General features: G+C 30.9%; 1 protein-coding gene across 1 annotated transcript in view; it reads left to right on the top strand.

Annotated features, from left to right (window-relative positions):
• Positions 1-15,845: 15,845 nt before the first annotated feature.
• The window catches only part of LOC123012857 (elongation of very long chain fatty acids protein AAEL008004-like), a 33,452-nt gene continuing 23,401 nt past the window's right edge, over positions 15,846-25,896 (top strand). Inside the window, exon 1 of the mRNA XM_044411040.1 lies at positions 15,846-16,033. The gene's annotated coding sequence lies outside the window, so the exon portion shown is untranslated. The remainder of the gene's footprint in view (positions 16,034-25,896) is intronic.

Raw genomic sequence — 25,896 nt, 5'->3', positions numbered from 1 at the left:
CAGAGAAAAATGTCAAATGCCGGGGGCAATAGGTCGCCAAAAAGTGCAGCCGAAGAAGTAATTTTTGCTTGGATAAGAAAGTTATTCGACTCTTAAATCCACCAATCCCAGAAGGGCACCTCAGGGTGTGATTAACAAATTATATCCGTTGCTAGGTTACGAAAATAATACCAATTTGCCCAGAATTTTAAAAAATAGCTGGTCTAYTGTAATTTTGCGTTTGACATTTATTAATTTGTGGGTGACATTACCTGTTAGTTTCCAGTATTTTTCTCGCTGAAGAGGTTGTACACGAGTATAATGAGACAGAATCGTTAATTATTATCAACAATTATCAAAAATTATTTTGAAACATTCTGGAAATTCCTGATGAACCGACTTCTTCACAGGTATTGTTCCTTCTCAACTTTTTCTTCGATCTGATACAGATTAACAAACCGATAAATGAATTTTAGAGCTTGAAAACTAGTGCGTTATCTTTGTGAAACAAAGAAGCAAGTGAGAGTGAGACCAGAAAAACATGAAGAACTACGCAAGTTTCTTTATCTACTTTAAAGCAAAATTAACAGAAAGATGTACTTTTTATAAGAAATTGTGTTTAAATAAAACAGGTTATTAATTTTAATACTAAAATTGTAGTTTTACTCTCGTATTTAGGCATTTTTGCCCGATAGAGAAATTCTAACCTCAAAATTTTGCAAATTACAATTTATTGTTGTTTTCTTCCACTCACATGAGCTTACTATAACCCCTTGGCTGCTTTTTCATTAAAAAATCCAGAAGAATATTGCGATGTTTGTATTTAGTACGAAAAATTAGCATTTTTGCTGCCGGAAAGTAAAATCCAAATGTTTTAATTCCGAGGGCTGTTCAGCAACTCTTTTCGGTGAATTTGTGGGCTGGTCTTTCGAGGAATCATGTGGTTTGTCAATAATATCAACTTATTTCAACATAACGTGACTCTCTTTCTAAAAAGTACATTTTTCTGTTAATTTTGCATTAAAGTAAATATGTTTTTCTGGTCTCACTCTCACTTGCTTCTTTGTTTCATAAAGATAACGCACTAGTTTTCAAGCTCTAAAATTCATTTATCGGTTTGTTAATCTGAATCAGATCGAAGAAAAAGTTGAGAAAGAACAATACCTGTGAAGAAGTCGGTTCATCAGGAATTTCCAGAATGTTTCAAAATAATTTTTGATAATTGTTGATAATAATTAACGATTCTGTCTCATTATACTCGTGAACAACCTCTTATGCGAGAAAAATACTGGAAACTAGCAGGTAATGTCACCCACAAATTAATAAATGTCAAACGCAAAATTACAGTAGACCAGCTATTTAATGAAAATTCTGGGCAAATTGGTATTATTTTCGTAACCTAGCAATGGATATAATTTTTCAATCACACCTTGAGGTGCTCTTCTGGGATTGGTGGATTTAAGAGTCTAATAACTCTCTTATGCAAGCAAAAATTACTTCTTCGGCTGCACTTTTTGGCGACCTATTGCCCCCGGCATTTGGCATTTTTCTCTGGGGCGCGAGTTCTGGCGCACCCTGTATAAATTCCCCAATGTTTGCCTGTAATAAGTTAAAATCCTACCACGAAAATTTCTGAATACGGCTCTTTTGTAAATCTTCAGGGTAGTACCACCAGCAGTGAAAAATTGTTACGGCCGACCGCAAGGCTGCTAATCCTCAATAAAGCTTTGCGTACGTCAATACTACTACGACTATACTAAAAATTGTATCTTGAAAACCATCAACATTTAGCAAAGGCTGTTTTCGTAACTCTAAAAATCATCCTGTATATTATTCTCTGAAATAACTCGTCTTCTCTACTCTATCATTCACAGATAGTAAGTAACTTTTATTCACTTCTAGTCCTGTATGTTGTATAATACATAGCCATAGTACAGAGTGGTTATAAATGATTTTCATCTAGCCAGCTGTGAATTTTCCATGTAAAATAAAAAATACCGCTTTACGAAAATAGGGGTACCTACTTGTTGTAACTCAAAATTAAAAAATCGCCGTTTACTAAGCGTCCACTTCGAAAATAGACTTCAATTATAAACTTGTTTTATTCCAAAGTATACATTATTATCAATTATTATTGGAAATTAGTTGAAACAATAAAAATTTTAAATAACAACAATTTATTATTAATTAATAATTGACACTAATGACAGAACTAGAGCTTTCAAAAAAGTAGAGCGGCACAAATAAAGTTACATGCAAAAAAATTCCAAAGCTGGCTAGATGAAAATCATTTATAACCACTCTGTATATTTAATGTAACGTGTACCGAAAGATATATCATCTTAAATCCATAAAAGGTTGTAAATATATCTTTCGGTAGACGATATAAACTACTAATGGTACATACTCAAAATTTCTTGTTTGTATTTCTTGTTTGGATTGATATCTGGTAGTATCATATAAAACATGAAAATAATTTATTATATCTATGAAATTAAATCATTAAGCAGCAAGTGCAACAAATTTCGTTTAATTTAGTATTGATTGCTGCCAATTAAGTGTTTTATACGTTGTCTGTAAACTAGAAACACAAACACAGCACTGATCAAAAGTGTAAAAGTGGAAAAGTAAGAAAAAGTGTAATTTTCCATTCACGGTGCCAAAAAACACTCTTTATTAATCAGTTGATCGCCTAAGGTTTCCATTGTTTTGTATTTATAACTCATTTGCAATTATCATTGGAAGTATTTCGTTTGTTTTTTCTTGATCTACATACGTCGAAATAAGAAAGAAATGCAATGCAAATAGGTGTAGGAATAATGGAAATATGTGTATCTTTTAAAATTTATTGCTATTGCAGTGTTATACAGGGTGTCTCCCACCTAAGAATTTCGGATCTAATATCTCTGTTATTTGCCAACGGATTCTATCGGATTTTAAAATGTAGGTTATTTAGTAGCTAGAAATAAATATCACATTACTTAAACAATCCTAACCTTTGAAATGTGATTTTAATATTGGTTGGTTTAATTGGTTTAATGGTTCTAAAAGTTCTAAAGGCGTCTTAAGGCTCCAGACCCCCTGAAAGCTGGCGTATACCTATTACATGTAAATTTATTTCATTGTTTTTAGTCGCAAATTTGGACTTGAAAAGTTTCTTGATGTTTGTAGTGTTTCTTTAAAGGTAAATGGAGACCAGGGAAATATTCCCGCTTTAAATAAGTTAATAGACAGTTTTTTATTGAATAAAATGTGAAAATTTTAATTATTAAGATTTTTTGATAACGGTATACCGTATTGAATTAAAAAAAAACAGTTTATAGGTAATTTAAAAATACAGTGCCCTGATATAATGCGAATTTGATAACTGTTCTTAATTCTTTGATATAAAGCAAAAATTAAATTGAAAGTAGGCAACCAATAATACACGATCTTCTGTACCTGGAGCCACAATTTATGACAGGCCGGGCCACACCGCAGGATGTAACCCACAACATGATCGTTTTATTGCGTTTGTTCAAAGCAAAGATATGCATTTGCACCCCTCAATAAGAGAATTGTTAGTTCATTTCAAAACTTAATTTTTTTTTTATTATTCATCTATTTAAAAATAAATTAAAAAAATAGATAGGTTTAATATAAAGGCACTAAGACCAATACATAAACCTAAAAAATAAAAAAAATAAAAAATTAAAATATAATATTTATATTAATTTTACTGAGGACGGTTTTTGCTTAGGGATTATTATATGAGTTGGTCTTTACGGACAGCTCTAATTAGCCAAATTAATTTTGTGTTAAAAACGATTCTAGGTATTTGTGRTGAGAYACATATTATGTTKATCGTTATTGTGTTATGTGTATTATTTCGTTCTATGGCAGTTTTAATATCGGTGTATCTCGCGCTAAATGGACATTTAATTTCAACAATAGCATTTTAACCGACTAATCCATCTGGTGTTGCACCTAAAAATGTTCAAGTTTCAAGTAATTGTTGCGCAAGAATGTTTTTATATTTATGTCGGATCGGAGAGTTTTAGCGATTTCACTAATTTTGGTACAAAAATTTCGTAGTATATGATATCGGCATTCAATTTTTTGAATGAAATAATTAGGTCCATAGGGTCTCGCATTGCGAATTTTTTTGTAGACATGCATTTTGCATTTCCAGTTGTGGAATGTTCAAAGCTGCGCAAAATTCTGTTAGTTGAGAATAACCAGCACCTATTACTACTGTGCCACAAACAACTGCTTCATTTACTTCATTTGTGTGATTTTCTTTTTCGGTACTAAAAGTTCCTATTGCCCCTCACATACTACATTTGTATTTAAAAACACTTTTAAACCACAAATGTGTTTCTAGAATGATGTTAATGTTCAAAAAACTACAAGAAAAAATGTTATGTTTTATGTTTTTTAATTCCAAAAATAAATGCCCTATGTCAACAATTCTTCGACCACTTGGAACAAAATTTTGTTCTTGACTAGTTTCTTTGGGAATAATAAACACTTCATCGTCATCGGAACTCGATTCAATTGACTGAAAACTACATTCTGCAAGACTTGATTTACTTGGAAGATCAGTTTTAGAACCTTTTCGTTGTTTTTCCCAATAATTACGCATCATTTTCGAATTTTTCTTTTTTTTTTGAAAGAAATTGTTTAGAATTATTACCCATAATTTCAATACAACGTTTTCAACAACATTGATTAGAAAATTTCAAAGCACTGCAGTGGAAGAGAGCCACTAGCAAACTGCAAAGAGTCAAAAAGTAAACAAGTTATAAAATTGTACGTTTTCAATATACAGGGTGATTCTTAAATAGACCGACTAAATTTTATCACAGCTTCCCAACGATAAATGGAGGTAAACTGTACGATTTTTAGGTTTATATCTTTTAAGGGCAAAACCCCCTTGATCCGTGCCACTTACGGCGTTTATGAATTGTTGCAATAATCAAGTACATTTTTATCAAATTAATACCATGGTTTCCACTACCTGTGCTAATACTATTTACGAACACGTCAGTGGCGTACGCTTTACTTCGAAAATCACTTAAATAAATTTTATTTGGAGAACGGTTAAACAAAGAATTTTTTAAATATTTTTTCCAGCATGTTCTCATTTGATACTACCAAGGATAAAATTTTGTCGGTCTATTTAAGAATCACCCTGTATAAGTCCCTACCAGCAACCTAAAATTTAGCAAAACCCACCACTAGACCTTGTTTTTCAAAATTTTCTGGAACTGGGTTGGTATAAGCACCTGGTTTATCTGAGCATAATAATGAACCAAAAAAAAAGTAAATTTTTCTTTTGATTTTGGATTTTGCTAGTTTCAGGTGAAGCGAAAAATGTTTCTCCTTTGCAGTTTTGACGTAAAATGAAAGATACATTTTTTTTTAATTTATTAATAAATAATGATAGTTTTTGTTAAAAATGACTTTGTTTTTTATCTTAAAGCTATTTCTTTGAGTTGCTATTTATCAAAATTATGTTTTTCCCACACTTTTTTTTATTTAACTTGCGAAAACTCATTTGTCAAAGTGACATTATTGTCAAAAAATTATTCCAAAGTCCAAAATCAAGAGAAAAATGAACTTTTGTTTCTACTGAGCTAGAATCTGAATCTCTGAAATAAGAGAAACTCATCGATGGTGAAATTCTGTTTGTTTACTTTATTTACATTTTATGACTAAAGGGACCAGGCACCAGGTAGAGAAGGTCGGATGATTGACAGCTGCCACTGAATAAAAATCTAAATAGAGTATGCAACTTACAGTACACCAAATCTGAACAGTTCATTCGGTACCCTAGAGCCTTAACTTAATTTATCACAGATTTTCAGGGTTGTAATAAATGGTACTTGAAGACGTTAAAGAAATCGTTTTAGAGTTAACTTTGATAAAAAAAAACAAAAATTAGATCAAAATTTTAACAATATAATCGACGTATTTCTGCTGATTTAGACGAGTGATTTAGTTATTTTTTGTGTACAGGTCTATTTTTTAGTCTAATAGTAGTTTTGCTTAATTTTAAATTGATAACATTTATTAAATGTAAAATAATTATTTTTTTTATCTTGAGGTAATATTATTAATACTAATTGAATCTCCTTTATCTTATAAGTTGCCTACATTTTAAATTTCATAAAAATCCGTTGGAAAAAAAAGAAATACTAATAATAGTATTATATTAAACCTAAAAGTCTTACGTGGGACACCTTGTATAGTTTTGTAAATAAAACAATAATTTCAGCCTTCAGTTTTATACTTTAGTCCAAAATAATGTTATTTTGTACCAATTCTGGTAAATTACCTGGTCAACTACCTGAAAAATTAAGAAGACTTAAAATCACATTTTTTTTTTCATTCATATACGAGTAAAAGGTCATATACCCTATGTTATTGCAGCTGATATGACCATTCAAAACTAGTTTGAAATTTCTTGCTAGTGTTCCTTCCATTCCTTTTCAAAAGATCCCATAAATTTTAAATTTATTAATATAAAATGAGAATTTTTTACAAAGTCCGTGACAACACAAATGAATATGCCACGAGTTATATCTATAGGTACGGTTAGAACATTTTTTTTATCTAAATATACCTAGATTTTTATTAAATTGGTAGGTACCTGAAAATTACACAATAACACACTAATGATTTCGTTTTTTTTGTTTTTTTTTTTAACAAAACTTGTTCAAAATACGTCAGTTCTTAAAGTTCACAGCTTTATTAAAGAATAATACAACAATGATTTGACTAATTACGAAAATAGCCTAATCATCTTTCTCACAAATTTTATTAGTTGTAAAATGGCATTGACGCAAATAGCAAACTATTTGAGAGAATTTTTAATTCATAATAATTAATGTGTAAAGTGTGAAGAGAAAAAACCATATTTAATCTGTGCAAATGTGTTTTTTGAACTTGACACAAACACGGACATTGTTTGTGTAATGTTAAATAACTTTTTTATTAAACAAGCAACAAAATAAATGATAAATGAATGACACCGATTTTCTCAATCTCAGTGGGACTAGGGGAAGAACAGTTTTGTATTTTTTTTCCTACTAAACTCAAAACACAACAATACGTCATAACTTCTGTAGCTGTTATTGGCATACAAGTAGCGTCTTTGCTTATGAAATAATGTTGCAATTAAAGTGTACATGATGTAGGTGAGGCGGCCTACTTTCCGTTTATAATAACATCGAGACTCGTCTCAAAAAAGAAATCAAAAACGGCTCTTTTACTAGTCTGGGCTTCCCAAAGCATGGTTACTATTTTTTTGATCGATTTGCATCCGTGACGTCAATGGAGAGGTGAAGGCAGGTTATTGAAAGAGGTAGGTACAGCTCTACCAAGATGATTCAAATAACAGCTCTCTAATTTTTCCATTTTGAAAATCAAAATTATTTTATATAGTTTTACACACTTTCATCGCATTCAGTTATACAGCTTTCTTCGGGTCTTGCTTGCACCAGTTACTTAAGAATTAATGGATTATGATGATCTCTATTGGATTATTTAATTTGGGTTATGTGTCCTATTATAATTAGTTACTGTAACAAAATTCTGGCGAAATTATTCGAATGGTTTCACAGACTTGCGACAGTGCTATTATGAGGTAATTATATGGTTCTAATTGGAAGTGAAAAATTCCTGTCATTACAAATAAATTTCCACGGCTGCGATAATTCTTTCTTTGGAGAATTTTATTAAGCTGGAAACTGTAATTGGGAAACAAAACGTGACGTGGAAAACCCAATATAATGTTTCATTTATACAGAATGATAAGCTTTTATCAAGTCACAGTTCATGGCTTATTTCAAACTTATTGTTGCTGTTTGTTTTGACGTTTAAAGTTATGCACCTAATTAATATGCTGTTCACCCCTTGTATGTTTACTAATTAATTATTATTTTTACTGACCATATTTCTGTATTTTACTGAAAGATAGCAAGATTCAAATTATATAATATAATTATAAAAAATGGTACTATCTAAGCCGATTTTTAAATCTACAACAACAAATTTTGTTATACAGGGTATTTCGGCTAAATCCCACATTAGAAGTATTGGAAGTTCTAACGGTGATATTTATATAAAATTTGGATTATAGGCATAATTGTTTAGATCCTGCTCAATGAAAATATTTTTAAGATGACAGCACTTTCGTTACACCGGAAATGGGTATCAACTTTGTTATTTTCAATAGAAAGTTATGTTTTTTAATACGTTTTTGTATTACTCAAGAGATTTTGAGAGAGTTTTTATCAGACTTCCCTATACCTAAATTTACCCGTTTTTAAATATTTTGACTTTTTTGAAATATATTGAATTCGCATCTTCCTCTCTAAAAATTGATAACCCTACCATTTTTAATTATTTTGATATCGTATTTGGGCATATGAAAAAAAAAGGTTAGACTATTTCTTTCGTGTATTTAAAATTGGAAAAATAATTAATAAACCTCCAAAATTTAAGACAACGTTTGGGAAACTTCAAATACCTGTAAATGAATTTTTTCAAATGGAAGGCCCTAATTTGTTCTTCACTAAATGAAAGAGAATTTAATTCTGCATCGATCTGTATCAACATTCCTTATACCTAAATTTAATGATTTCCAAGTTATTTTGACTATTTTTTACAATGGAAGAAATTCATTACTATCCATCATAGTTTGCCATGGAAATATTTGTCACTGAAGAAACGCCAAGTTTTTTTTCACAATTATGTTATTCTTTTCATAAATACAAATAAAATTTATTTAATCTAAATTTGAATAACTTTGATATTCTATTTTTTTCTTATTTCTATGACAACATATGCTAAAGTAGCTAATGAATTTCTCACAATATCAAAAGAAGTTACTATAACTTGAAAACTATCAAAGCTATAGGGAATGTTAATACAAATTGAAGCAGAACTAAATTATCCTTCATTTAGCGAAGAAAAAATTGGGGCCTTCCATTTGAAAAAAATCAGTTACAGGTATTTAAAGTTTCCCAAACGTTGCCTTAAATTTTGGAGGTTCATTAATTATTTTTCCAATTTTAAATGCCCAAATACGATTTCAAAATAATTAAAAATGGTAGGGTTATCAATTTTTAGAGAGGAAGATGCGAATTCAATAAATTTCAAAAAAGTCAAAATATTTAAAAATGGGTAAATTTAGGTATAGGGAAGTCTGATAAAAACTCTCTCAAAATCACTTGAGTAATCCAAAAACGTATTACAAAACATAACTTTCTATTGAAAATAACAAAGTTGATACCCATTTCCGGTGTAACCGAAAGTGCTGCCATCTTGAAAATATTTTCATTGAGCAGGATCTAAACGATTATGCCTATAATCCAAATTTTATATAAATTGGGGTGTTTTATTTAGAAAAATTGAGTTAAGGGTATTTGAAGTTTCGTAAACGTAACCTTACATTTTGGCGGTTTGTTAATTATTTTTCCAATTATGAATACACCAAAGGAAAGACCTAATATTTGTCTTTCGTATACCCTATTACGGTTTCAACATAATAAAAAATGGTAGAGTTATTGATTTTTAAATAGGAAGATTCAAATCCAAAAAAAAATTAAAAAGGTCTAAATATCTCGAAAACGGTTAAACTTAGGTATAGGGAAGGCTAATGAAAACTCTCTCAGAATCACTTGAGTAATCCAAAAACGCAATAAAAAACATAGCTTTCTATTTGAAATAACAAATAAAAAAATAAAGGTTAATATCCACTTCCGGTGTATCAGAAAGTGCCGCCAGCTTTAAAGTATTTTTATTAAGCAGAACCTAACCGATTATGGCTACAAACAAAATTTTAAATAAATATTATTGTTAGAACTCCCAATATTTCTAATGTGGGGTTTAACCGGAACACCCAGTAATTATTAACGTCATAACTTTTTTAATTTTATAACAGACGAGATTGAAAATTGTAAAATCGAGGCGAAGCAGAACTTCGAAATTTTTATGGACAGATTTTTTTTACATTTTTTGTGTTTCTGGTTTCTTAAGTTACTTGCCATTTTCCTCTGTTGCGCCAGTTCAGAAACAGCCCTGTATATACAAAGATTGCTAACTTTAAAAAAAATAATTTTGTGGGTGGAGATTTTGTTCAGAAAATTTGCCTGAACACTGCTATTAACGATTATTTTGAGAAGTACCTACATGGATTCTGTTACTGTACAAAAATTAGAATAAGTGATATAAATGTTGAAGAGATATAATTTAAAAAGGTGTTGATTGTTTTCTGTTTCACTGTTTGTCACTTAACCGTTTCTCCTTTCATAGCAAAGTAGAAAAGTTGATATCTTCTCTTCCTCATGCAAGATGATAGATTGTATCGTAAAGAATTAATAGAAGTGAGTGTTTTTGTGCTAAAATCAGAGATTGAAGGCCGAGCAAAGCGAGGGCAGCAACTGGACGAAGCACAAAAAGACCTTCTATATTGCGTTTCAAAATGACATCTTGGTGGGTCATGGAAATTCAAATTTAAGGTGGCAACATTTGTACTTTGAGAGTTCTAGGTTGTTCATTTTGTGTACGATTGCACCTACTAAGGTTGAAGATACGATTACGTCATTTTCAAAATTTGTGACAATAGTGGTTTTTAATAGATTTTGAGCTTTTTTTCTCTCCTATTGTCCCCTCTGTTCCACTTTTATTCCTTTTAGAAAACTTGTCTTTTTTAGGACAATTTCTTCTGGATATTTTTTTTACTAAGCGAAGTTTTGGGTTCAGCAATGCCAGAACAGTCTTCACCTCATCACACTCAAAGAGAACGAGAAGCAATTTGCCGTTGTTAGAACAATTTTTTCAAAGATTCCAATAAAAAGAAATAATATTCGAAAATTTATTTAAAAAAATTTAATTTTAAGTTCTACTGCTAGTTAATAAATATGTAATAGTTTTTGCTTAACCTGCTTTCCTTCTTAGAGATACCACATCCATTCAGTAAATGTCCAATTGTCTCACTCTCCTTTCCACACATTTTACACCTCTCTTCGTATTCCAATCAAAACACTCTCTCAATTTCCACATTCTTTGCTGTTCTGAGTGCACATCAGAATTTTGCAATTATACTCGTTTTATACATATCTCAGCACATTGTCTTCTTTAACTGCATTTCTACTTTCTTGCAGTACCTTACATTCTGTTCTTTCCTTCGATCTTTCCTCAAATTTCACTGTTTTTTTCAGATTCAATTATTCTCAACCTTTCCATTTTGTACTTACTATGTTATTTTTTCAAACAGAATCCAACAGAAATGTCATTTTTATGACGTATTGTGATTAAAAGAATGTTCACACTATTAACTTTTTTCGAACTAAAATTAAAGTCTGGCTAGTTTCAATGTCTACCGAGATTTTGAAACTTTCTATATTCTGAATGATATACCTATATTATTTTATCTTTGTAAGCGTATCACAAAGAAAAGGAAAGGAAAATACATTAGTGCTGTAGAACATAAAAGAAACACTTTTTTTTGTCACTTAACCGCAAAAGACTTTTATATTCTAATCACAATCATTAATGTAATATGCCGATTATTAACCTTTTAAAGGTTGGGAAACACATCATTATATCTAATGAGGAGTAATAATATTACTTCTCTTGAGCGGTAATATGCAGGTTTGCTAACGTTAAGATTTCAAAAATACTGGGAATTTTTTCTTTAAAATTGTTAAGTTTCGCATAATATTTTGCTAAGTTAGTATTATTCAATTGCTTCTGTAACAGTTTCTCTTACTTCTGGGGGAGTGCACTGCTTCATTTCAACGATTTTAAATCAGATTCATACATTATTTTAATATTTTCTTTGACATTTCTGAAATGACAAAAAACAAACGCATTTGGATGACCTACCACGTTTGGACCTTAACATTATTGTTAGAATTTTATTTTACTCCAATTTTTGACTGAAAATAATGTTATTGTGAATAAAATCGCATATAAACCTCGGTGGTAATGGCATTACCCCTTGTGCTTTACCCGATCTCGAGTCTGGTGCCTCTCGATCGTATACATAAACACTCGGGGTAATGCCATATTTACCACCTCGCTTGTAATGTACTATTGGGTACAAAAACTCGTTTCGGTACAGTTTGGGTAGAGGGTAGTCAAGGCCAAATTTGCTAAAAAATTATTCTTTGCATAATTTCAAGGGCAGTTGAAAGCTTGCTGACAGAAAATTATGTAAATTGACAGAGTTTCTTTTGATTATCGTATCTTCTATTGGTGAAATTAATTGCAATTGACATTTTCTGGAATAGATACGGCATTTCTGTCTTTTACACCAAATATTCGAGTAATTCACCCTTAGCGACGAGAGAAATAATGGTCCTTAACTAAAATTCTTAGCATTGTAAAAATTACTAATTAAGTAACATTTAAGGTGTTTGGTGTACTTATACTTCTATGTAGAGTCTTGAATTACACTTCTGACGCTTCTTGATTTGCAAGACTCAGAGATTGCTATTGAAGCATCTACAAACAAGCGCAAAAAGCATTTTTATTACAAAACATTTAACAATCAGAACTGAAAGTCATTTGCCTAAAAATGTAGATTTGTTTAATTTTAAAATAAAATATGTAAAAAGTTGAGATATACATAAAACCATTTGAATTTAAAATTAACATCCTTGTCATTACTTTTTGTAATCTTAACTAGAATTTGCACTTTAATGAATTCAAAAACATTCCAAATAATAATATATACTAATATCAAGTTTTTACAGAGAAACAAAATTTTCATTGTTTTTAATTATTTGTCAGTTTTATGTCAAATACAAAATGCCTAAAACCAGTAATATCAAAAACTTTACTTGACAAGTATTTTTGGTTTTTGCGTTAAAAGTGTATTATATTGACATTCTACACGCAAGAAACAGTGTTATACATATCTTTTAGTGACCAAGTTTTACTACGGATACCTACATAAAGGTAAAGGACGCCTTTTACTCAATTTTAGACAATAATTTTGTTTAATTTTTTTTGTCTAATAAAATTTCATTGCCAAATTATGATGGTCATTGATAGTAAAAGACTTTTCTAATAAAGGGGTGTTACTAGAAACTATCACAATGGAATTGGGTTCCCTAGGGTTTCACTCAAAAAGTAATATAATTTTACTGGACAAATTACACTATCCAAAATATAAACTTTTTTTCTATCTTTAAACTCAAAAGAATGTAATTTATATTTTTTAAGATGCTAAATATGATTGCTGTTTTAGTATCTATTAAAGGAATTTCAAAAAAAAGATAGAAAATGATCTTTTTGGGGTGTTTTTGAGTGTTATTACAAGCACTTTTTTGATTGTTCTATGCAGGATCTAAAAAAAACCGTTTTTGCAACACTAATACCTCTTATGTTGCGGGTTGCTGTTAAAATACGCTTCATCTACAGTGCGATCAAAAAGTCTTTCGATCAAGTAGACGTCTTAGTTGAGGACGTATGTTGCACGGCAGTTCGTATGTTATCTAGATGTCAAAAAATTATTTTTATTTTGATGCATATTTTTTGTCGATTTTGCATTTAGTAAAATTTTTGATTCAATATTAGTGTTGCATAAAATGTTGAAGACAACACGAGTTTTATAAATAAAATAAAATCTTAGCTTAGTCGCTCGAATTTAAATTACGACCTTGATTTTTAAACTATCTATAAAACTCTAGTTGTCTTAATAGCAATTATTTCTATCGGTCTTTTTGGACTTTTTTTGGATAAACAAATTTTAATCTCTGTTTTTTTATTATTTTTTTATTATATGCGTGTGAATCAAATTAATAATTCGAAAAACGTACTTGTAGTTATCTCTTTTCATCATTTGTAAACAGCTTCGTTGCTCTGTCGCTACGTATTTGTGTAACGTCGGTCACGCTATTTATACGTATCTCACTTTATTATACGGCAGAGCTGGAAAAACGTAAGAACGTTCATAGGCTTTCGTGGTCACAGTCAGATTGAAATCTGGGTCTTTTTCTCACTTTATCGTCAATTTATGAGAAAAAAAATGCCCGCCTTTTTAGGACAAATGGAAGAAGAGCTAGTGACGTACAGTGACGGACAATGAATTTCGTCCGCCCAATTTCTATGAAAGACTAAAAGTGTAAAGTAGTTTGGTTTTTCTAACCTTGTTTCAGAATTTTTATTAACGTTTGTCATGTTGCCCGATTCTCCTTTGGTACTTTTTACCTGTGCTTTATTATCTTACAATGCTTGAGGTATAGTATCAATCCATTTTCAGTTTGAAATTTCGCCCCAAAATGAATAAGAATTTGAATAAATTTAACAATACGTATTCGAATGTCAATTTTTATGACAATAAAGCACAGACTACAGTGATTTGGCGAATTCACGGAAAAAAGGTAGACGAAATTCACTGTCCGTCACTGTACGTCATTTGTAATTTCATTTATAATTGACAAAACTGTTTTTAATATTTATACCTTTTATATCATCATACACTAGCGGACACGGAATTTTTGGACATCAAATTTATGTCACTTCAAAAAATGTCAATGTAAGCCACACTTTATTGTCAATATGATTGATGTTTGAAACCAAAATTTGAAAGTTTTAGTTGAAATTTAATTTTGGCGTCGACTTTCCGAAACAATAATGCCAGCAATACGTGTTTTCATATAAATTCAATAAATTATTTTGATTTGAAGTCATTTTTTCTCTTCCTATGAAGATCAAAATTACAAAAACCGAAAAAGAGGTTAGTTGCCTAAGGCCCGTTTTACATTTTTATGTCAGTCGGATGACAAATCGTCCAAAATTCCGTGTCCGCCCGTGTAATAATCATAATTCAAGCTCTAATGCCAGGGAGAAACTTAAATTTTTGACTTTAGTACCAAAATGTTAGAAACTGTCAAATGGCAAAAACAGGCGGAGGTGATGTTCACGATCGTAAAATAACAGTTCTGGAAACTCTATTCAATAATACGTTTGAAAAATGACGTCTACGAATAAAGGCGGATTTAGGCGTTGGGCAAAAGAACTCACACATTTGTTATTATTAAGAATATTAATTAACCCAAAATATTGGTACATAATTTGAGGATCACTGGAATCATTTCCTAGTAGATAAAATTGTATAGTTGCAACAAATGAAAAAATCGTATACATGACAATGAAAGAGAAAAGTCACTTCATAGTTTTGACACTGTCACTGTTTGATTTGCTTTTGTTTTAGTTTTTATAAAAATTCGAAAATCTTCTGTTTAATCTCTTCCAGCGAAATGGTTTTCAATAGGTTTGATTCGTTTTTCTTATTTTTTTCTAAATTTATGAACATAAAATATTAAAATAATAAATTGGTTGTGATTGTGATTTACGGTAAAACATAAATAATGATACTAATGGCCATTATTGCAGCCGTAGTAGCAGTTCTCAAACAAATAATATAAAATGAATTATTTCCTTTCACAATGTGAATTTTTGTTTTACGTAGCGTACCATAAATATATCATTTAAATTCAACCTCAATACCTAAACACCTTGTATATTCTCTGTATCTCCCTGGCATGACACTCTTCGAGATTACCCATCACCCGTCGATTGCTCTCACCACTTCATATAATCTCTAACCATCTATCTGCACAGACGAACACACTTGCCTAGGGTGTTAAAGGGTAATATTTATAAACTGGTAATAATTTCCCTAAAAAGAGAAGAAACAGCGGAAATCAGTTTTGCTCCCAAAGGTCTTTCCCCAGCCATACGTCGTGTCATTGGTAACCCGTTGTAAACTTTCATGGCTTGAAGAGTCAACTCAAAACTTTTTTCTAGCCGCACGCCGGGTCCGGTCACGTGACACCCCCTTATACATATTAACTGTGGAAGCGTATTCGCCGTCAGTTCGTGGTGTGTACATAGGGAGTGTTGTCAACGAATTCACCACAGCCGTTTTTAGTTTTCGTGTGTGTTTTAGTATTAGTTTTTTCAATTTCTGAATGAATTCTTTTTCGTTCTGGTGATTTTTCCGGCTGTGATCGTCACAATTAAGACCTACGTTTGCCCCTTTTCCTAATTTGTAAGTAGAAAACGTGTCGGATGTATTTTTGTATTTACACAACTCCAGCCTTTTCCGGTCGATTTTCCGAATTTTAAACACCTGTATCCTGATCGAAGTAGGCCTGTCATCTGGGATTGAATGTCTTTGAGAAAACTAACCTTAAAATTCTGACGTATGCGATTATCTGGCCGGCCAGATATTTAATTCAATTTTGTAATTTGCTTTTACGATAGTTCCCGTTATGTAATATTGAGCGGAGACAATTGAACGTATAAATTTTACAAACAACATTGAACTTATTTATTCACATTCACTCTATATTTAAAGCTTGTAATATAATCGTAATGAGTGGAAGTGATTGGGTATTACCCAGTCGTTTACAGCTTTCAATACAACAATCTCTGAAATGGCTTGAAAATTTTCCAAATTTTAACAAAATTAAAATGTAATCAATTAGCTTTAGAGCATTGAACTTGCTAGTGCTCGTACTCACAGAATTACCAAATGAAGTCACGTGTTTTTAGTCCTTGTAACCGAATGGGTTCTTGCATAGAAACTTGATGTTGGGAATAGGTATCATGTCCTTTCAAAATGTTACACATATTTTATGTTTCTATCGTTTTAACCGACCGAAGCGTGTGTGAAGAAAATGAAAAATGTCAAATCAAAATGTTATTTACTTTTTCCTTTACAAATAGGTATTAGGTACACTTGAGTGCAAAGAAACGCAAATTGTTTTTATTTTATAATGTAATTTGGCCTGTTAACAAAGGCCAGTTTTTTGACGTTTACTTTGTTACAATTCACAATTTCATAATTGTCAGGCATCTTCCAAACTTCTACCAAGTTTTTCCATTTCGTTTTTGACACTGACTATGCCACGCACTTGCCAGACCACCAAATACGACATTTTTTTTTGATAGTTTTCTTATTTTTTTGGGAACAACTTTTTCACACTATGTATCTAAATCTCTGAAAAATTTGACAATTTTGTTTTTGACAATAAGCGTTTCTTTTGTAATCAAGTATATGTAAATATACAGGGTTATTCATAAATATGAAGCAATATTTGAACCTCAAAAATGACCTATAAAATGATGTTAATTTAAATAATAACTCGTGTCCTATCTCTACTGATAAGAATTTTACAGCCCTCGGAATGTGGGTATGGAAATTTGATTTTTTTGTAATAACTTTGGAACTATTTGACCAAATATTATAAAATTTGGAACATTTCCCTGTGACAACATACCCTTTGAATTGGTAATCACGACAACCGGATACATCCACTCAATTTCCGGTTCCAGCAGTTGCAGGTCACATTTTCTGTGTTTTTCCATTTTTTTGCTCTCTTTAACACCAATTTTTTATTGCCCAAATCGATAGAGTAATCAATTTCGAATAAAAAACTCATAACCTTTAATACTCCTAAAATGGACCATTTCAAAGATATTTTTTTTAAACTGAGGACTGCACAACGCTGAAATCACAAAATAGGGATTTTGAATAAGTGGTATCGACGGCAACCAATAACCATGGTCACATAAATCCCTGCCAGGCATCTGTTAACTTTGACGATAAAGTTTTGTGAATTTTTTATGAATTAAATGCTACGTGATCCATTTGGATTTATTCTAAGTTATGTTTGGAATCTGAGGTAAACTTTTTTATTAAATATTTTCGATTAATTGTCTAATAATCGTCCAATGTCAAAGTTGACAGATGCCTGACAGCGATTAGTGAGACCATGGTCATTTGTTACCGTGGATATCATCCATTCAAAATCCCTACTTTTTGGTTTCAGCGTTGTGCAGTCCTCAGTTTAAATTAAAATATCTTTGAAACGGTCCATTGTAATGGTATTAAATTATTAAAAAAAAAATTTAATCGAAATTGATAACTCTATCGATTTGGGCAATAAAAAATTGGTGTTAAGAGAGCAAACAAATGGAAAAACACAGAAAATGTGACCAGCAACTGCTGGAACCGGAAATTGAGTGGATGGATCCGGTTTTCGTGATTACCAGTTTAAAGGGTATGTTGTCACAGGGAAATGTTCCAAATTTTATAATATTTGGTCCAATAGTTCCAAAGTTATTACAAAAAAATCAAATTTCCGTACCCACATTCCGAGGACTGTAAAATTCTTATCAGTAGAGATAGGACACGAGTTATTAGTTAAATTAACATCATTTTATAGGTCATTTTTGAGGTACAAATATTGCTTCATATTTATGAATAACCCTGTATGTATTATGTTTTGAGCACACGAAGTTTCGTTTTACGAGGTAGGAAATTAGGTAGGAATTAATTTTTTATGAACTCAAATTTTAAATAAGGCGGTGAGTTCAATTTGCTCTGACGTCATTACCTATAACTTTATTTCACAAGTGATATTAAACTTATAAATTATTATTATTGGTAGTTATGGACTGAAATATAGGTTCGATTTGAACCAAAGCTCACCTGCTCCCATCTTATTAGCAAATTTAAAATAAAGTGATTGTGATATAGTACAGTATGTCTCCGGATTGAGTTCACAATAGGAAAAAAATGTTTATCTTTGATTTTACGCCAAAGCTGTAAAGGAAAAACATTTTTTGTTTCATCTGAAACGAGCAAATCTGTAATTAAAACTTTATTATTCTAACTCAGTAAAAAGAAAAATTCATTTTTCTGTTGATTTTGGACTTGAAATAATTTTTCTCTGCTTTTTAATCCTATCACATGGGCGGTTTTATTTATTTGACAATGACGTCACTTTGACAAATGAGTTTACGCAAGTTAAATAACAAAAATGTTTCTGAAAAACATAATTTTAATAAATAGCAACTCAAAGAAGCAGCTTTAAGGCGGTACTTTACTTGTCTTAAAATGTACTCTGCAAGGTGTTCCAATTATACCTTTTAATCTTTTATTTATTATCGAAATAGATTAAGATTTTCACGGTCCGTTTGTTACAATATTTTGAGTAGAGGAAAAAAATATAAAAAATCGTAAATATCCGGCAAAAAGGGTATTTTGTCTTGCTCTACCGAATTTATAAAACATTTTAACAAAACTCACTCACCGCCCATAATGCATAATGGATATTTTTTAATTGAACATTCGTTGACAGCTGTATGTTTATATTTTAAATAAACAAATAATTAGGAAAATACAATCGTCCTACACCTGACTTGTCACGAACATTATTTTTGTTACGGTAGAAGGGTCAGACAAGGATAGAGTGCCGAAGAGTTACTTGTTCTCTTTCGTCGCACAAGTCTAACTCTGTCTAACCCATACCACAAAAAGATTTCACTAATGCGACATGCGAAACTTTGAACTACACTACCGCCTTAAGATAAAAACAAAGTAATTTTTAAACAAGAACTATTATTATTTAATTAATAAATAAATTGTCAAAGTGAGATATAGTTGTCAAATAAATAAAACCGTCATTGTGATAGGACTTAAAAAACAGAGAAAAATTATTCTAAGCCCAAACCAAAATGAAGAGAAAAATAAACTTTTCTTTTCACTGAATCAGAATAATGAAGTTTTAATTATAGATTTGCTCGTTGCAGGTGAAGCAAAAAATGTTTTCCTTAACAGTTTTGGCGTAAAATCAAAGATACATTTTTTTTTCTTTTCGTAATCTTATTCGTTCCAAACGATTACAATAAACGACATCACAGTGAGAGGTTGTAACACATTTTTATACAAGTTTTTTTATTGAACTTGAAAATTGCTAAAATTGCACTAGTTTCGGTGAAATATGTTGATCCACAACAATTTCTCACTTAAAAATGCAGTCAGTTATGGCAAAAGTATTGCATAAAAAGTTGTTAAAAGCAGTGTTACAAAGGTGTATTTTGTAGCACTGTTTTTTTTGAAAAAATAATGTCATAAAGCCGTCATAGGAAACGCGAAATAAAATGATGTACTATATTTATTATTCATTAATGTGCTTTTAATATAGTTTTGTGTAATTTGCCTCCATTTTGATTCTGTAATAGACATATTAAAGAACGCGACTTCTTAATAGTTAAAAGACGATTAAATCATTTAAAATTAGAGGACAAATTACAAAAAATAGTATAAAAAGCTTGTTTTATAAGACCTTGAACCACTCATTCTTTAAAATAACTCGTAGCTGCGCCACTCGTTTTTTAAATTTGAATTCGTGACTTCGGATTGGTCTTATGAAAAATTGCTTTTTTTTATACTCCTTTGAATTGGAAAAAAAGTAGCTTTTGATAGGAAAATTAAGAATGTTAAGTATTGAAATTAAAATGAATAATGCTAATTTGTACACACCTAGAAATTTTACATTTCTGGCAAAGTCACAAGTTACGAAATTTGAAAAAAAACTAACTTCATAATCATAAAGACCATGTTAAGGTCGTCAGTCATTTGTTCAAGGATAACTATTTTATTATGAGCTTTTTATAAGAAAATGTAAAACCAAAAAACGAAGTGGTGATTTTAGTATTGAATATTAATCAATTAATCATTTGCAAAAGTGATAACAGACAAAGTAATAGAAAACTCGTTGTTGGCAACTAAATATCTATTAAAAAATAATAGAGAGTTTTTGCAAATAGTTTAGTTTAACGTTAACCTTAACAACAACGTCATTTAATTGTCGTGTGTACGTCTTTCAAGGGCGAAAGGCGTTTTCCGTTAATTCAAAGACGTTTACGTATTTTTTGATTTTTAGCAATGCCCATTTGTCGTAATACGTCAAACTTTTTTACGGTTTGCAAAAACTCTCTAATGTCTACATCTACCGTTAACTACTATTCGTAATCGAAACTGAGAATTTTTAATTTTCGATCAAACTAAAATTGACGTCACAAAATGGTTGAGAGACTGAAAGCACACCTATTTTTATAAATAGGAAATTGAATTTTTTATATTTAAATTGCCTCGCTTTCTTTTTGTCACAACAGTTCCAACTGAAAAATCGAACAAGTTTCAGCTAACCTATTAAATGCGTAAAAATGATCAGGTATATTCTTCAAAAAAACGTTATATTCAATGATTTAATATGTTTATTTTATTGTATTTTGGAACTATGAACTTGTTTCCAAGCACTCCTAACATCAGCCGTTAAAAATTCCTTCGGGCCATAATCTCTTTATTATGGTTTTGGAACAAAATAGTTACTTATATTGTACATACATACCAAGGGCATTATTGGATGTTTGTGGCCTCCAAGGGGGAGGTTTGTAAGGTCGAGGGCCTCCGCCCCAAGAATTTTTGTAAGTCGCCCAAAGGCTATGGACATCAAACATTGTCTATCATGGTTTATACAACGTTTTATGTTTAAACTGAAATTTAACAAAAATAATTTATTTACAACCATTTTGTTATTAGGTCATAATACCACTACTAGGAGACGTCTTATGATATCAATAAAACATACGGGTCTTATGAAAAATAAATTGCAACCGTCTCGTAACGGTGACCCTGCTCAGTTCCGAATAAAAATTGTTTGACAAACGTCACTTCAAAACGTCAAATGAGAATTTTCCCAATTGTTGATTTACATTGATCTATGATCTATATTGTCTGCTTGTGGATAAAACGTTGTATTGTATACGGGTTTTACTATGTATTTTATCCACTTAATTAAATCTTTGCGTGGATAAAATACCTTGTAAGACCCTTATACAATAAATAACTATCGAGCGATCAAGATAATTTGTAATCGAGTCATTCTTGGATCCGAAAACGTATGTTTGTAAAATGTCAAGTAAAATAACAAGTCGAAAGGTAAAATAGCATGTTAAAAAAGGTGATGTTTATAATAACTAAATTTATAATTTACCACCTTCAAAAGAGGGTCCTACTCGTATTATTATACGTCAACGACTAATTATAGCCCATTTTGGCGTTTTACTTTACGACTTGTCATCATATTTGACGTTTCTCGTGAAGTTAGACATACGTTCTCGGATGCAAAGATAACTCGATTACAAATTATCTTGATCGCTCGATATAAACAATGCCAAAATAAATATCGTGCCATCAAGATAATTTGTAATCGAGTCATCTTTGGATTTGAATACGTAGGTCTATTTTTGAACTATCTGCACATGAAACGTCAAAGAAAATGATAAGTTGAAAGGTAAATCCGCAAAATGGGCTGGAATTAGTCGCCGACGTACTCGTAGCACCGTTCTTCTTTGAAGGTAAATCATAAATTTAGTTATTAAAATCATCAGCTTTTTGATCATACCATTTTACCTTTCGACTTGTCATTTTATTTGACGTTTCACAGGCGTACGTTTTCGGATCCAATGATGACTCGATTACAAATTATCTTGATCGCTAGATGTGACAAATTATCAAGTGAAATAGCTTATGAATGAATGAATACACAGTATGTATCCTGGGAAGCAAGTAAAGTTTCCCAACAATTAAATTGTGAAAACCCCTAATGTCCTAGGGTATAATTCCTTCATAATAGACCTCAAATGGAAGTCATTAGGGATTAGTTATGACGAGGTGAAACATAAATAATTTAGCATTTCTGCAAAGTAAAAACTAAATAAATTGTTTATCTTTTTAGTAAGACTGACAGTTAAAAGAAAAAGCTCAAATGGGGATATTGTTCCTTGTTAAAAATTGTTGATTTCTTTTTGTTGAATCTACTTACTTGAATCGGTTTGTACAGTGTCCCCGGATAGGTGAAACGACTCTTGTTTCTCGATTTAATTTTTTTTGGGGTACAGCCTTGCTTGGTTAAAGACTAATTTCTAACATAATGTTAGTTTTGGAAAATTAAGTATGCTTTGGAAATTTTCAAAAAACCTATTTTCTGTAGTGTAAAGTGTCTTTTGTGTGGCAAATACGACAAAAAGTTATTAACAAAGGTTGTTTAGGATCAACATCTATGCCCGTATACCAAATTCCAAAACCATCTGCCAACTATAATTTTTAATTTACATTTACATTGCCATGGATTTCAAAACTGTCGGTGTTGTTAAATATTAATGTCAAATAACATGTTTTGTTTAGATTTAATTGTTTTTGATTCATACTTTCTGGTCTTGGAGAAAATACAGTCTGTTACTCGGTAAAAATCACGAGGGTAGACGGTGTGTCATCAATTTCATTTTTTCATTACCAACACAAAAGTGAAATAAAAAAATCTTATCACAATGTAAATTGAAAAAATTAAAGGGTCTCTTATGATGATAGCCTTGAACATTAATTTACATATGTACTTCAACTACACCACTTAAATGTCATGTTCGAGTGAATTTGTCAATTTGACATTGACGGTGAACTTTATTGTCGTCGTTGAAAGTCTTTTTGGTATAATTTGCAAGTATTTTTCGTTTATTGCTTGATTTATTGCTTTTATTCTGCGTTTCATTTACTTCTTACAATAATTCCTTACGTTTAAGTAAATTCCATAAAATCAGGCATAAATGCACTTGTGTAAAAAAATGAACTAATGAGGGGTCACCGATAAAAATTAGCCCCCCATCATCCTTTATTTATTCTACAAAAAATCGGGCCAATCTTATTCAAATGCTGTTTTAGCACTTTGCATCTAGTGTGTCAGCTATGGCACAAACCACACTATGAATAAAATTATGATTTATTTGAGATATTTGAGGTAAATATGAGCGTTGTTTAAAAAGTTCATTATTTAATGAAAATTGAAATCGACTCATTATTATGGCTCCCACATGAGTAATTTTCTAGTTTTCATAAGATCAGAATAAAAGCTTCTTAACGTTTATTGTTTGTTTTCGAAAGATATAATATGCAACTTTGTTTTGTAGATGTCTTGAATCTCAACTTTTTCTTTTTTCTTACATGGAAGAATGCATAAGATCGTCTATAGTTTTAAATCCTTAAAAAAACTCAATGTAAGAAATTACTTGTCCATGCTCTTTATCTTTATGAATCCTGTTTATGAAATACCGATTTTGTATCCGTTTTCTTCCTACTTTACCCTTTGTTCTCTAGAAAATCGGTTTCATACTGATGTACACTAAAAATTACGAGTTTATACAACATCCAAAAATATTGTAAAACATAATGATGTAATGAATACACTGTATGTAGAACGTCATTTTCAATCTATTACATTAAATTTTAAATGCCTTTGCAAAATCAATAACCAACTTCTAACTCGTAGATATTGAAAAAAATTGACGGTTTGTCATCGCGATGTAAACGTGGTGAGAGAAACGTCAGAATGAAAATTCGATCCACTTACAGCCTGTGTATTTAAAGTTATCAGACAACCGTGATCAGATTTTTTTTTTAGTTAATACTTTTAACTTTAGTTAACAAATTATTATATGAAATATTTTTATAATAGTAGTCATTGCGTGTGCTTGCTGATTTTTTAATACTCGTAACAGACAAATATTAGTTTTTGATGTACTCGTAATCATGACATGACAATGTCACTCGTAGACACACAAACACATGTATAACATAAATTTGAAAAATGGTAGTTTCATTTATAAGTTACAGGAATTGGGACAAATATAAAATCATAAAGATACTAAAATGCAGGGTTAATTTTTCATAATGAATAACTACCATTAATGGCTGCTTCAAGATTGTCAATTTTTGAAGCAGAACGCTTCGATCGATCTAAAATTGACTGTTTATAATAAGGTGGAAATATACTTATTTTAAATTGCCGTACTAAAATTTTATTTATAAATAAAATTGTTAGATATACAATGACATCAGTTCACTTTCGTCTTGTCATCCCAGCGGAAACATTTGCACGTGATTTTGATGCGAGTAATTAATTGACCTATATTGAAGATCTGAATATCTCATCTCAGGAATAAAATAAAACTATGCGTCAAGAAATATTGAACAATATCGGGAAATTTTGTATTTATATTTCACATTTCAATTAATAATAAAACATTATGCAATTTTCAAGGACAATCAATATAGGTTAATATTTTCTTAATTTAAAACCATTGTCTGGACATTTTCGCTCTTCTCTTAATTCGTTTTCGTTACCGGACGTAATAGTATATTACATAACGAGCACGGAAAGTGATAAATAACGCACAAGCGGGAAAGTTGCGCACGAGGCGTCAGCCGAGGCAATACCGCGAGTGCGTTAGACACTTTCCTGCAGGTTTTGTACACTATTTTTACTACGACCATACATAATTTTTTTCTTACGAACATATTTTTTTTTTCATAACGATTTTTTTTATAATGGATGCAAAAATACGTTGAATAACGATTTATTTTTTATAATGGATACAAAAAAAAAATACGTTAAATGAAAAAATACAAAACATTCGAGTGTGAATTGTACGTTAGATTTCTAACAGTGCGAAAACAAGTCGCACAGGTTTTCGACCTCGCCAATTTTCGCGCATATGTAATTGTACGTTATGATCTAGTTTCGTGTATGGTCGTAGAAAAGCGAGGTTGTTAGAGGGTATGTAAAAAAACACCTGGATAAGAAAGATTCCATTGGGCAGAAAATCCTCCAGGTCGGGAACGTTTAAATAGACAATGTGTCAAACTTGATGTCAAAAACTCAAGGATCAATGAAATGTTACTATGAGTTTGTATCTAACGTATTATGATTGTACCGAAGGTGTTATGTTTGTAATATTGTGGTCTCCATAATTACTCGTATCAATAAATGTGTAACATTAAACGAACTTAATACCGTGCGATCAAATAAAAAATAAATTAGAGTAGGCGTCGATTAAATTCTACTGTTGGCTACACATTGGCTGGGAATCTGGGCTGGAAATTTTCCACACAAACTGAAAGTGAAAATGACCATCCACCGTTTTCCTCTTGTACAGCAATAAAAAAATTCTGCTCTAAACTGAACATTATTGCACTCAAAAGGAACAAAACTCAAACTTGTCAAA

Source organism: Tribolium madens, unplaced genomic scaffold (assembly GCF_015345945.1).
Source record: "Tribolium madens isolate multiple individuals breed KSU strain unplaced genomic scaffold, Tmad_KSU_1.1 Scaffold_19;HRSCAF=116;Tcas5.2_LG9, whole genome shotgun sequence".
NCBI lineage: Eukaryota > Metazoa > Arthropoda > Insecta > Coleoptera > Tenebrionidae > Tribolium > Tribolium madens.
This window is presented reverse-complemented; position numbering and strand designations above follow the sequence as displayed.